The following is an 11753-nucleotide window of genomic DNA, read 5'->3' as shown; positions in this document are numbered from 1 at the left end:
TCACTTCTAGGGAATTCACTGTCTTTCTCATCAGGAGTGGAAAACTGCATTGAAACTGAGGACTTCCTATGAAGAGACGCCCTTGTGGCTTGCTTAGAACCACCCCAGAGCAGAGAATTTCCAGGAGGACACTTTCATCTGCCACAAGGCTGAATCGGACTTTTCAGAAGCCCAGCTCAGCCTTATGGGGAGCAGGCAGAATGGGGGAGCTGGCAGAATGGGGGAGCCTGCGCAGTCTCCTCCCATCACAGGGTCTGACATCCTGCCACTTGAGATGCTCTATAGTAGAGTGCACATTTGACTGGAAGTAACTATCCCGAGACTGATCCACGATCACACGTTCGAAAGGATCAGGGCAGTGGAAGGGATGGAAAAGGAGCTCTGACCATTTCGCCCAGTAACTATCTGTGCCAGTGGTGGTCTGGTATGGTGGGTCGCAAACCTATTATCTGTTTTCAAAAGAAACTTGACACTAAATCCCAATATATATAAATCCATTTTTATCTGTATAAACTTATTTTATAATTTCAAGTGGCAATATTTACCGCTTACGATAATCAAACAAGGGAAATCAGGCTGCCCAGATAAAAATTTAAATTAGATCTGGACTGCCCTCAGCATCAAGTTTGTCCTTCTACATTACATTTCTGTTGCATGAGATGAATAAAATCCCAATTCCCACATGCATGTGATTGCAAGTAGTAACAGCTTTCAGCCTCTTGCTTTGCAACCTCAGGATATCCTTTAATTAAACTGATCTAAAAGCTTGAAACAAAAGTAGTAGAAAATTTTTGTCTCAAAAATGGAATCACCAACATTCTCTTCCAACTGCCAATATTTCTTATCATGAGTATAAAAGTCAATCAAATAGCATCCAAAACTATAATAAATATGAAAATGATTAATATGGTATGTTTACCACCGGCAGTGCCAATTATTACACAGCTCACCCTTGTGTTGGGTTCAGTTTTAAGTGAATGGATAGGCACAGATCTGAATATTTTGGAAAAAAGGAGAGTCGAGTTGTGCTCTTCTTAATCAACATAGTTACAGAAAGGTCACAGAAGCATATAGTACATACTCAACAAACATTTGTCAACTGAATGAATGAATGAGGTTTTCTCAACAAAAGGGTTAGTCTGGCAGCACCAATTTGGGCTAAGATGGCCTCTACCATGCTGAAATCTGATATGGAACATCTGCGTGTGCATGTTTGCATGTGTTTTTATAGTTTTTAGAGACCATATTATAAAGTATACAGTTACAAACGACATCTCTGGAATCAGATTCCCTGCATTCAAATCCCAGCTCTACCCTTACTAACTATAGGGACTCAGGAAAACTGCTTAACTTCTCTGTGCCCTAGTTTTCTCATCTGTAAAACCAGGATAAGACAGCATCCACTTCGTAGAGTAGCTGTGAGGATTAAGTGAGCTATTCACGGAAATAACTCCATTTGTAGGTTTGCTATTTAAAGCCAGTAAAATAATTATATATACAAAAGAAATGTAAATTGAAAGCAAATGTTTTTTCAGAATTCTCCAAGGAATCCTAAGATTTCAGGGAACATAGTTTGAGAAACAGCTGTTTAGGAGAGAATGAGTGTTTGTACATCTCAAAGCCAAACGTTCTCCTCCTTTCAGTTTGGTTGCTTAATTTATCCCAAAGGAACCCCCTGGTGGGTTTCCACAGCCCTCCTTTGACCTCGTTCCCAAATTGTCATTTCTATCTGATGCACAACCAAGTTTCCTGTGTAAGAAGGATGGTGTGATTGATTCCTAGGGCTGCTCTATCAAAGCACAAGCTACATGGCTTAAAACAACAGAAATGTGTTCTCTCACAGTTCTGAAGGCAGAAGTTCGAAATCAAGGTTTGGCAGGGAATCTTTCCTTGCCTCTTCCTAGCTTCCGGTGGTTTCCCAGCAATCACGGTCGTTCCTTGGTTTGTGGTTGCATCGCTCAATCCTCCAATCTCACATGTGTTCCCCTGTGTACCTTCGCGCCCTGTGTTCAAATTTCCCCTTTTTATCAGGACACTGGTCTGATTGGATTAGGGCCCACCCAAATGGCCTCATTTTAACTTGATTAACTTGTAAAGAACCAATTGGCAGTTAAGGTCACATTCTGAAGTACAGGGGGTAGGACTTCAATATATCTTTTAGGGAGGCATGACCCATAACTGATGGCAACAAAGAATGTCCAAGCTGCTAGGATTTGGATGACTGCTAAACAACCTAGGTGTCCCCAAGGGATTGAACAGGTCTAAGGGCCAGGGAGGGGTCTGAATCCCTGCACCCAGTTGGAGGAGGGTCCTCTCAAGTGCCAAGTGCTGTCAGTGCTTTACACACCTTGCAAACACTACCTGTTAAATTCACATCGTCCCCTGGTGATGCAGGTGTTACTGTGACCATTTTACAGGTGAGGAAACTGAGGCCTGGTGAGGTCTATTTGGGACTCTAGCTGTGATCTACTAGAGAAAGTAGGGTTTGCTGGTGACTATGTCACTTCCATGCCCACTTCATTCCTGGACTCAGTGGATTTAGAATCTAGTCAATGATTATGGTAAGTCAGTACCCTCTCCTAGTTTTAGATATGACTCGCTGGGTCACATCTCTTATCCAGATTTAACCACAAGCATCATGTGAAAGCAGAAGTGAAACATTTTGCCCTTTTTCCCAAAGGTGTCACAACTGCCAGAGATTTATGACTAGGCATTGAATTGAAACGCTGACTTCTGAGTGCTGAGCATGTGCTGAAAGGTGTTTTTAATTGAAGAATAACCTGGAAACTCCATGTCACTGAGACATGTGTCAGAGATAGTGCCAAGAATCATCCAGGCCTTACCCTGTGCCAGGCCCCGAGTCTCACCATGCACGTAAATTTTCTCCTTTGATTATCAGAAAATGCCCTTCCATAGTGTAATGGTGAGCACTCTGTACTCTGATTATCAGAAAATGCCCCATGAGCGTGGTATTTCAGCTCCATTTCCACATGAAAAAAATGGTCCAACTGAATCACTTGTAAATAAATGGAAGAGGCGGGATTTGTCTGATTTGAAAGCCCATGCTCTGAATCATGACTGCCCCCACTTACACACACACACACACACACACAACAACAACACAACGACCTAAAACTCAGCAAAGTTCAAGTTCAAGGGAATGCAAAGACCTCCCCTGGAGAGTGTTCACACCCTCTTTCCAGAACCGAGAAGGGGCCTTCCCCCCTCCCACGTGGTACTACAGGAATGGCTCACCAGCCAGGGGCCCTCTCCCCGGCTGGACCAGGTGGCTGCAGAATACACAGGCTGAGGTTTCTCTGCTGCATTTCCTCTGTCCTCCCCCATCCACACCCACCCTCTCGCCTTGTGCTTATTAACACGGCAGGCTCACCCAGCACCTTTTATTTTTAGAATATCAAAATGTTCGAACAAGACATTTGTATGACGCTCATGTGCTCATGACTGGGAAAATCAGAATCACAAAGACTCTTATGATCCGTGGTGACTTGGATGGTTATGCAACAGACAGTTCAAGATAAAAGGGGGTGGGGGGAGGGGCTGCCGCTGACCCGTCCCCGGGACTCAGGGCTTGTTGATCTGGGTGGAAACGGCTCCCTCCTTCCAGGGCCGGTCTGCCTCTGCTGCAAGGACGTTACTGACAGGCAGGGAGGCTGACAGCTGGGCTGCCTCAAAGTCGTGCTCACCGCGTTAGCCATTTTAACAGGAATTTAAAATTCATTTCCAATACTAGAAATAGCAGTTTGTCACTTTCTCTGCTGTTGTTTTTTTCTGCAGACATATTAATATGGATGTGGCTAGCAGGTTCCAAGCTCTGAATTGAGCTCATTAAGTCACAGCTGGCTGGGAATACGTGTCAATCTATGCCTTTATTTCTCCAGCCGGTTTTATAATGAAATTAAAATGGACTCCTCCAGACACCCTCTTCCCTGCAAGCAAAGCCGCTTTACCCTCTGGGGAGTGGATGCTGCGTTCTGATGATGCGCTTTTCTCGGAAGAAATGCATATGTAATTTCGGTAATTAAAACACTTAATCTGGTGATTACCCTCACAAAAAGAAACCACTCTGAATTAACCCTGGTGGGGGAACATTTCATCCAGCTGTTACAACCTCGGATTTCTGCCCCCTCATCCCTCCTCCTTTCCTTTGAAGGAACAGCCCACATGCTTGGGGATGTTCTCTTGTCACTCACCATTTACCAGTCTCCTGGGTGGAAGTGTGGCTGGCCAGATGGCCCCCAGCGTTACTCAGTCTCCTCTGCTGAGATGCATGGTTGGATTTCTGAAACTCAGTATTTATTTTTCAAAAGAGCTAAGGAAAAAGCTGATTCACTGTTTCTCCAGAGGAATTCCTTAAGGGAAGATAATACTCTAAAGACCAGACATTTCATGAAAACCTTTCTGGTTTAAATAAAACGAGCTGCTGTATCAAATAAATTCACCTGGGGAGCTTGTTAAACCAGGGGATTCCCAGGTCTGCCCTGGGCCTCCCGAAACAGGAACCCAGGCAGGGGCCCAGAATCGGGCTTTTTAACGAGCTCCCAGGGTGATTCACTTGCATCCTAAAGTTTGGGAGCCACTGTCGGGGGAACACCCACTCACCAGCAGAGCTGGGGTTGGGTGTAACAGTGAGTCACTGAGGCAATGAAGTGCCTGCCCTCCCCAGGCAGCCTCTGTGCTTCCTTTGGAAATGACAAATTAGCAAATGATGTGCAATTAAGCTTTTCACGAGGCAGTTCATCAGTTCACCCCCTCTTGTCCCTCAGAGCCAGGCTTTGTGTCCCTGGGTAATCAGGAACGTCACCAAGACCCCCTGTGTTGTGTGGGCTGGAAGATGATGGGGCAGAAGCCCTCGGATGTTGCCTGTAAACCCGGAAAACAGAACAGGTGGAGTGAGTCCTGTAGCCTCACCCACACTGGGTTCTAACCCTCAGAAGCTGCTAACGAGGAGCCCAGCACACCCGCAGAGGTTTCTGTAGTGGTTCCCAAATGTCAGCCTAACCCAGGGTCTGGACCTGGACTATCCAGAGAGCTTATTAAAAATACAGATTTTTGGGCCCCAGCCCAGAGCCACTGATGGAGGCTGGACCCTGAAATCTGTATTCAGGACCATCTTTCCTGGGGGTCAGAAACCACTGTGAACAGAGTACTGCCTGTTGCATCATGAGGTTATTAGAAATAAGCCCACAGAGAAGTTGATGTAAAGAAGAGACTAGACATCAGACGACAGGGCCCCATGACCCTGCAGCCAAAGAGTTTAACCAACGTCCTAATTAGGGAAAAGCAATCGATAAGGACTGAAAATGTCCCTTCAAAGAGAGTTGTGTAATTCAGGTTTGTTTTGCTCCCATTTAGCACCAGGAGCTTCCAGAATGATGGGGAGGGAGGGATGGAGATGATTCTAGTTGCACAGGCTGCTAGCTCCTGAGGAGATTTCTTTTTTTTTAAAGGGAGGTATTTCCAGTAATGAAGTGGGTGCTCGTGGGGACGGGGAGAAAAATCCCTGATTTGTAATGCTTGCTGAATCCTCCCTCTGCGGCCTATTTCAAGCTACCAACATGCTGTCACCAAGCATGAATTTGGGAAGAGATACATACAATTGGCTCTCTCTGCGGGCAGGAGCCCCCCTCCAGCACCTCAGGATAGTCACCAAATTCAAGGCAGACCTTCTTGAAAAAAATCCAGCAGTACCTACAGTAACATCACTATGCTGGAATCCCCATGGGACAGAGACGAGCAGAGTAACAGGAAGGCAGAGTAACACCGACCATGCAGTTGAGAGCCAGCTTCTCCTCTCCAGGTGTGCAGACATCAGTGGGTACCACATACCACACCGGGAGCCATGCTCAACACCCAAGGGCAAACTCTCCCAACAAAAAGCCAGAAGCCCACCTAAGGCAGAGCCCAGTTTCCTAAGGAAGTGGGGACACGCAGCAAAAACAAGAACTAAGAACTTTAGGTGGGGGAAGGGGTTATTTCTTTTTGAATTCTGCTTGTCATCACTGACTAAGGACTGAAAGTTCATGAAATAGGAAATGGAGATATTGCCCACAGCCCTGGTATACAGACAAGCAGCTTCTGCAACATTAGCTGCAGCCAAAGACTGATGGGGAAGAGCTTGGGATAACGTATTCTGCACAATCTGAATTGGAGTGGAATGGAAACTAATCAATTAATCATTCAAATTTGTGTCTAAGGAACCTGATGTTCAGTGATGAATTTCAAGTACTTTTAAAAACTGCTCTGGGGAGAGAGATGGGAAACCCATGATGGATATAGAATTAGCACATATTTCCCCAAGTAGGACTCAGGGAGAGCTAGTTGGTCCTGAAACAAAGGCCAGCAACAGGATACATCTCTTTTCTTCTCCATCAGTGTGTCGGGTAGATCCAGAGTGAAAGACAAGGCATAGATGGCAGAATACAGGGATCACTTACAAGATTAACACACAAATCAGTTGCATTTCTTTACACTAACAATGAAATATCAGAAAAGGAAAGTAAAGAAATAATCCCTTTTTAAACTGCATCCAAAAAAAAAAAAATTATGAATAAACCTGAGCAAGGAAGTGAAAGACTTATACATGGAGAACTACAAAACACTGACTAAGGAAATTAAAGATGACTTAAAGAAATGGAAAGATATTCTATGTTCTTGGATTAGAAGAATTAATATTGTTCAAATGGCCATACTACCCAAAGCAATCTGCAGATTTAATGTGATCCCTATCAAATTACCCAGGACATTTTTCACAGAACTAGAACAAATAATCCTAAAATTTATATGCAATCACAAAAGACCCAGAATTGCCAAAGCAATACTGAAGAAAAAGAATGAAACTGGAGGAATAATCCTCCCAGACTTCAGACAATACTACAGAGCTACAGTAATCAAAACAGCATGGTATTGGTACAAAAACAGACATGTGGATCAATGGAATAGAAGAGAGAGCCCAGAAATAAACCCACAAACTTTTGGTCAACTAATCTTTGACAAAGGAGGCAAGAATATACAATGGAGAAAAGACAGTCTCTTCAGCAAATGATGTTGCTGATAACTGGACAGCTGCATGTAAATCAATGAAGTTAGAACACTCCCTCACACCAATAAACTCAAAATGGCTTAAAGACTTAAACATGAGACAAGACACTATAAACCTCTTGGAATAAAACATAGGCAGAACATTATCCGACATAAATCTTAGCAATATTCTCCTAGGAAAGTCTACCCATGCAATAGAAATAAAAGCAAAAATAAACAAATGGGACCTAATTAAACTTATAAGCTTTTGCACAGCAAAGGAAACCATAAGCAAACAAAAGGGCAACCTACAGAAAGGGAGAAAATATTTGCAAAAGATGAGACTGACAAGAGCTAACTTTCCAGAATACATAAACAGCTCATACAACTTAACAACAAAAAATAAACAACTCAATTCAAAAATGGGCAGGAGACCTAAACAAGCAATTCTCCAATGAAGACATACAAATGGCCAATAGGCATATAAAAAAATGCTCAATATTGCTAATTATCAGAGAAATGCAAATCAAAACTACAATAAGGTATCATCTCACACCAGTCAGAATGGCCATCATTCAAAAGTCCACAAAGGATAAATGCTGGAGAGGGTGTAGAGAAAAGGGACCCCTCCTATACTGTTGGTGGGAATGTAGTTTGGTGCAACCATTATGGAAGACAGTATAGAGATTCCTCAAAAGACTAAAAATAGACTTACTATATGATCCAGCAATCCCATTCCTGGGCACATATCCAGAGGGAACCTTAATTCAAAAAGATACATGCACCCCAAAGTTCATTGCAGCATTATTTACAATAGCAAAGACATAGAAACAACCTAAATGTCCATTGACAAATGACAGGATAAAGAAGTTGTGGTCTATTTACACAATGGAATACTATGCGGCCATAAAAAATAATAATATAATGCCATTTGCAGCAACATAGATGGACCTGGAGAGTGTCATCCTAAGTGAAGTAAGCCAGAAAGAGAAATAAAAATACCATATATCACTTACATGTGGAATCTGAAAAAAAAAAGATAAACTAACTTATTTACAAAACAGAAACAGACTCTCAGACATAGAAAACAAATTTATGGTTACCAGAGAGAGGAGGGGGTGGGAAGGGATAAACTGGGAGTTCGAGATTTGCAGATACTAACTAATATATATAAAATAGATAAACAACAAATTTATACTGTATAACACAGGGAACTATATTCAATATCTTGTAGAAATTTATGGTGAAAAAGAATATGAAAATGAATATATGCATGTTCAGGTATGACCAAAGCATTATGCTGTACACCAGAAATTGACACAGCATTGTAAACTGACTACACTTCAATAATACATACATATTCAATAATATATATATATATTATATATAAGAATACAGGTTTCACTTTATTTTCAAACCACTTCCTGCTCTGGAAACTCTGGCCTAGAGCGTGTGGGTGTCCTTGTGTGTTTGTGTTTGAGGTGGGAGTAAGGGAAAGCTAGTAAAATCCCATTTTACTAAAAACCTAGCAAGAGAGATCCTGCCGTACAATGAGCTGCTATAAATATGGTGCGATCGGCCAACATGATGGGCTGGAGCCAGTGGGGATGCTGGCTGGTGAAAGCAAAGGATGCTCGTTACTTCCCAACTTAGTATCAGTGACAGGACACTGACAGCTTGAAATCGGCCAGAGCAGGAGTATTTACACTGTAGTAATTAGCAAATCCTATGAATCAGGCCGTTTGTCCCTGGAGAGCCGGTTTTTACAGGTCTACCACCACACCACTGTGGGCAAGGCTTCTAATGAGAGATGGGATCATAACCTGGGCAGACTGTCCGTAGCCTGCTCGGGCTGCCACCACAAAATACCACAGGCTGAGTGGTGAGACAACAAACATTTATTTCCTCTTTCCCCTGGAGTCAAGGTGTCGGCAGGGTTGGATTCCCTGAGGCCTCTGTTCGTGGTTTGCAGATGGCCACCCTCTCCCTGCGTCCTCACATGGCCTTTTCATTGTGTGTCCACAGCCCTGGTGTCTCTTCCACTTCTTGTAAGGACGCCAGTCAGACTGAATTAGGCCTGCTCACATGACCTCATTTGACCTTAACTGCCTCTTTAAAAGCCCCATGTCCAAATACAATCACGCTGCCGGTGAGAGCTGCAATATGCGAATCTCAGGGGAAGACACCATGCGACAGGCCCCTTGGGAGGATGCATTTTATCCACAGAGCAGTGCAGGTGTGGGGATTTCAAGCCCGCTGGCATGGTGGAGCCTGGGACGGGGTAATGATTCTGGGGAGTCACGGAGTTGTCATCTGGCATTGGTATGGTTGGCCACAGAACTGTCAGGAAACAGCTATCGTCTCCCAGCGAGCCCTGGGAAGCCCTGGTGCCAGATCCTGCATCATTTACAACTTTGTGAAAGAGAATAAAGAGGACAGCAGCCAACAGCCTTGTTCTTAGAGATGGAATCGTAGGGAAGCACAGACTTTGAAATTTCCAATTCCATTATTCACCCAGCACCTGCTAAGCACAACAACAACAGTAATGACCTTTCACAGCAGTACGGAGTGGGCACGTGACATCAGCTGGCGCAATGAGAATGAAGCCCAAGACTTGTTGCAGTTGCAGGTCTAACCCAGGAAACGGGTACCCTTGGTTACTACTATTAGCCATCTCATGAGCAGGAGGGAAGCAACCCTGAGCATAAAGTCAGTATTCTGAGGAGGGCAGAGAGGGAAGATGCACAGAGAAATGCAGCTACAGTCTTGATCAAACCATGCCTGCAGCCCTGGAGTACACACATGCAGATCCTGTGTGTTAATTATATAAGTTATTAAATTCCTTTAATTCCTAGTCCAGCTTTCATTGGGATTTCTGTTATTTACAACAGAAATAATCTCCTTAGGGGTGATAACATGAGAGTGTTCTGTGTGTGAGGGGCTGGGGGTGGCGGGTGGTTCATGTAACCTGTAAGCACCAGTTCAAATAGCTTGCTGTCCCTATCTGACCAACAAACAGTTCACAAGGCCCCGTGAATAGAGGAGCGGTGTGGGTGCAGCAAGCAGGGGAAGTCCCGCAGGGCAGCGGCTGTGGCAAGAGAACTGGAGGAAGTCCTCTTCAGCAGTCCCCTTAAAGCTGCTAGCAATGGGAGAAACCTCAGAAACCTCCGAAAGGATTCACCGCCTGCTCAGAATCAGGAGAGGAAACGCTAGTCTCTTTCTGTGGCTGAACTCTGACAGCTCCAGGCGGAGGCAGCTGTCAACAGCACAGGGGAAGGAGACGGGCCGGGGGAGTGGGGAGGTGCTTCTGTACCTGAGGCGATGGCTTGAGGTGCCTCTTGTCTGGTCAGAGCGTCCAGGAGTGTGAGTCTTCCTTTCTGACCCAAACAGATACCCCAGCCTGCTTCAGCCCTGCCACATCACCCTCTGCTTCTCCATCAGCTACAGCCTCTTGCCTGTTCTCCATCAGTCCTTTCGTCCCATCAATACTTGCTGTGTCCACTGTGTGACAGGCACTGTGCTCAGCGCTGTGGGCACAGCAGCACACGTGGCTGGCTGAGCCCTTGGACACGTACACAAGCCATTACAACAGTGGTGTGTGCTTCTGACAATGTGCACAGAGGACAGGGTAGGCTGACACGGGGGAAGAGCTATTTGAGCTGAGATCTGAACCATGAGTAGAGCTTGCTGACTAGAGAGGGGGTTAAGCATGGTGGACACAGAGCAGGCAGCTTTGCAAAGGCACCGGGGTAGAAAGAGCAAGCTGTGTTCTGCCTTCTCAGGCAGTGCTCCCTCCTCCTTGGGAACTTCTCCTGCTCCCCCAACCCTGTCCTGCTTGGTAGGGCAGTGGCAAGAGGCCAGGAAGAGTTCATAGATTGGGAGAAGGTGGAGTGAGGGCCAAGGCGGGGGTGTTGTTAAGAGAGTCCTCTGAAAGTTTTTTAAAATCTTCACTGTTTATTAAGAAAATGAGAAAGCTGGAGGGTAAGAGACTGAGCAGAAAGCAGAACTTTCAGACTCAAGATACGCGAGTGAAGCAGGAGGTGATGGAGGCTGGAGGGACCTGCAGGGTGGGTGCTGACGTGAAGGTAATCGAAGGCAAGCAATTTAAGAAACTGAAAGCCTGGATAGATGCCAGCCTGGGGGTCAACAGGAGTTAGAGGGAGAGAGTGACAACCACCTGGCAGAGGAGAGGGTGGAAGAGATGGATGGAAAGACCAAGTCCAGGACCACAGACCCTCCTGCTGCTGCTGTCACCAGCCAAGAGCATGGGAAAGTTCTAAAGGAGGTTCTCCTGGTGCCTGGATCATGCTCCTTCCCTGGTCTCTCTGCCTCTAATGATGGACCGCGTTGCTGTGTGGGGTAGGGTAACAAGGACCGTGGTCAAGCTGGAGGTTGGGGACAGAACTTTGAGAAACATCAGGAAAAGGACACTCCAGTTTTATTTATGTAAGAGATAAACATTTGTTTGCAAAACAAGAAATAAATGAAATTTAAAAAGAGAAATACAAACTCAGGCATTAGTAGCATGGACTGCATCCTAGTTTCCTGGCACCCCAGAGGCGTAATTTAAACAGTGAGAAACCACACGTCTTTGGCTGGCGCCTACCGGTGACTGAGCACCCCAGCCTCACCCGAGCCTTCCGCCGGGTCTTTCCCAGGTATTTCTGGGAGCTCTGCATGAGGGTTTCTAGAAGCTCCCAACAGCCCTCTCCAGC

The sequence above is a fragment of the Camelus dromedarius genome, chromosome 20, assembly GCF_036321535.1.
Source record: "Camelus dromedarius isolate mCamDro1 chromosome 20, mCamDro1.pat, whole genome shotgun sequence".
Classification (NCBI taxonomy): domain Eukaryota; kingdom Metazoa; phylum Chordata; class Mammalia; order Artiodactyla; family Camelidae; genus Camelus; species Camelus dromedarius.
The sequence above is the reverse complement of the archived record's forward strand: the minus strand, read 5'-3'. Positions refer to the sequence as shown.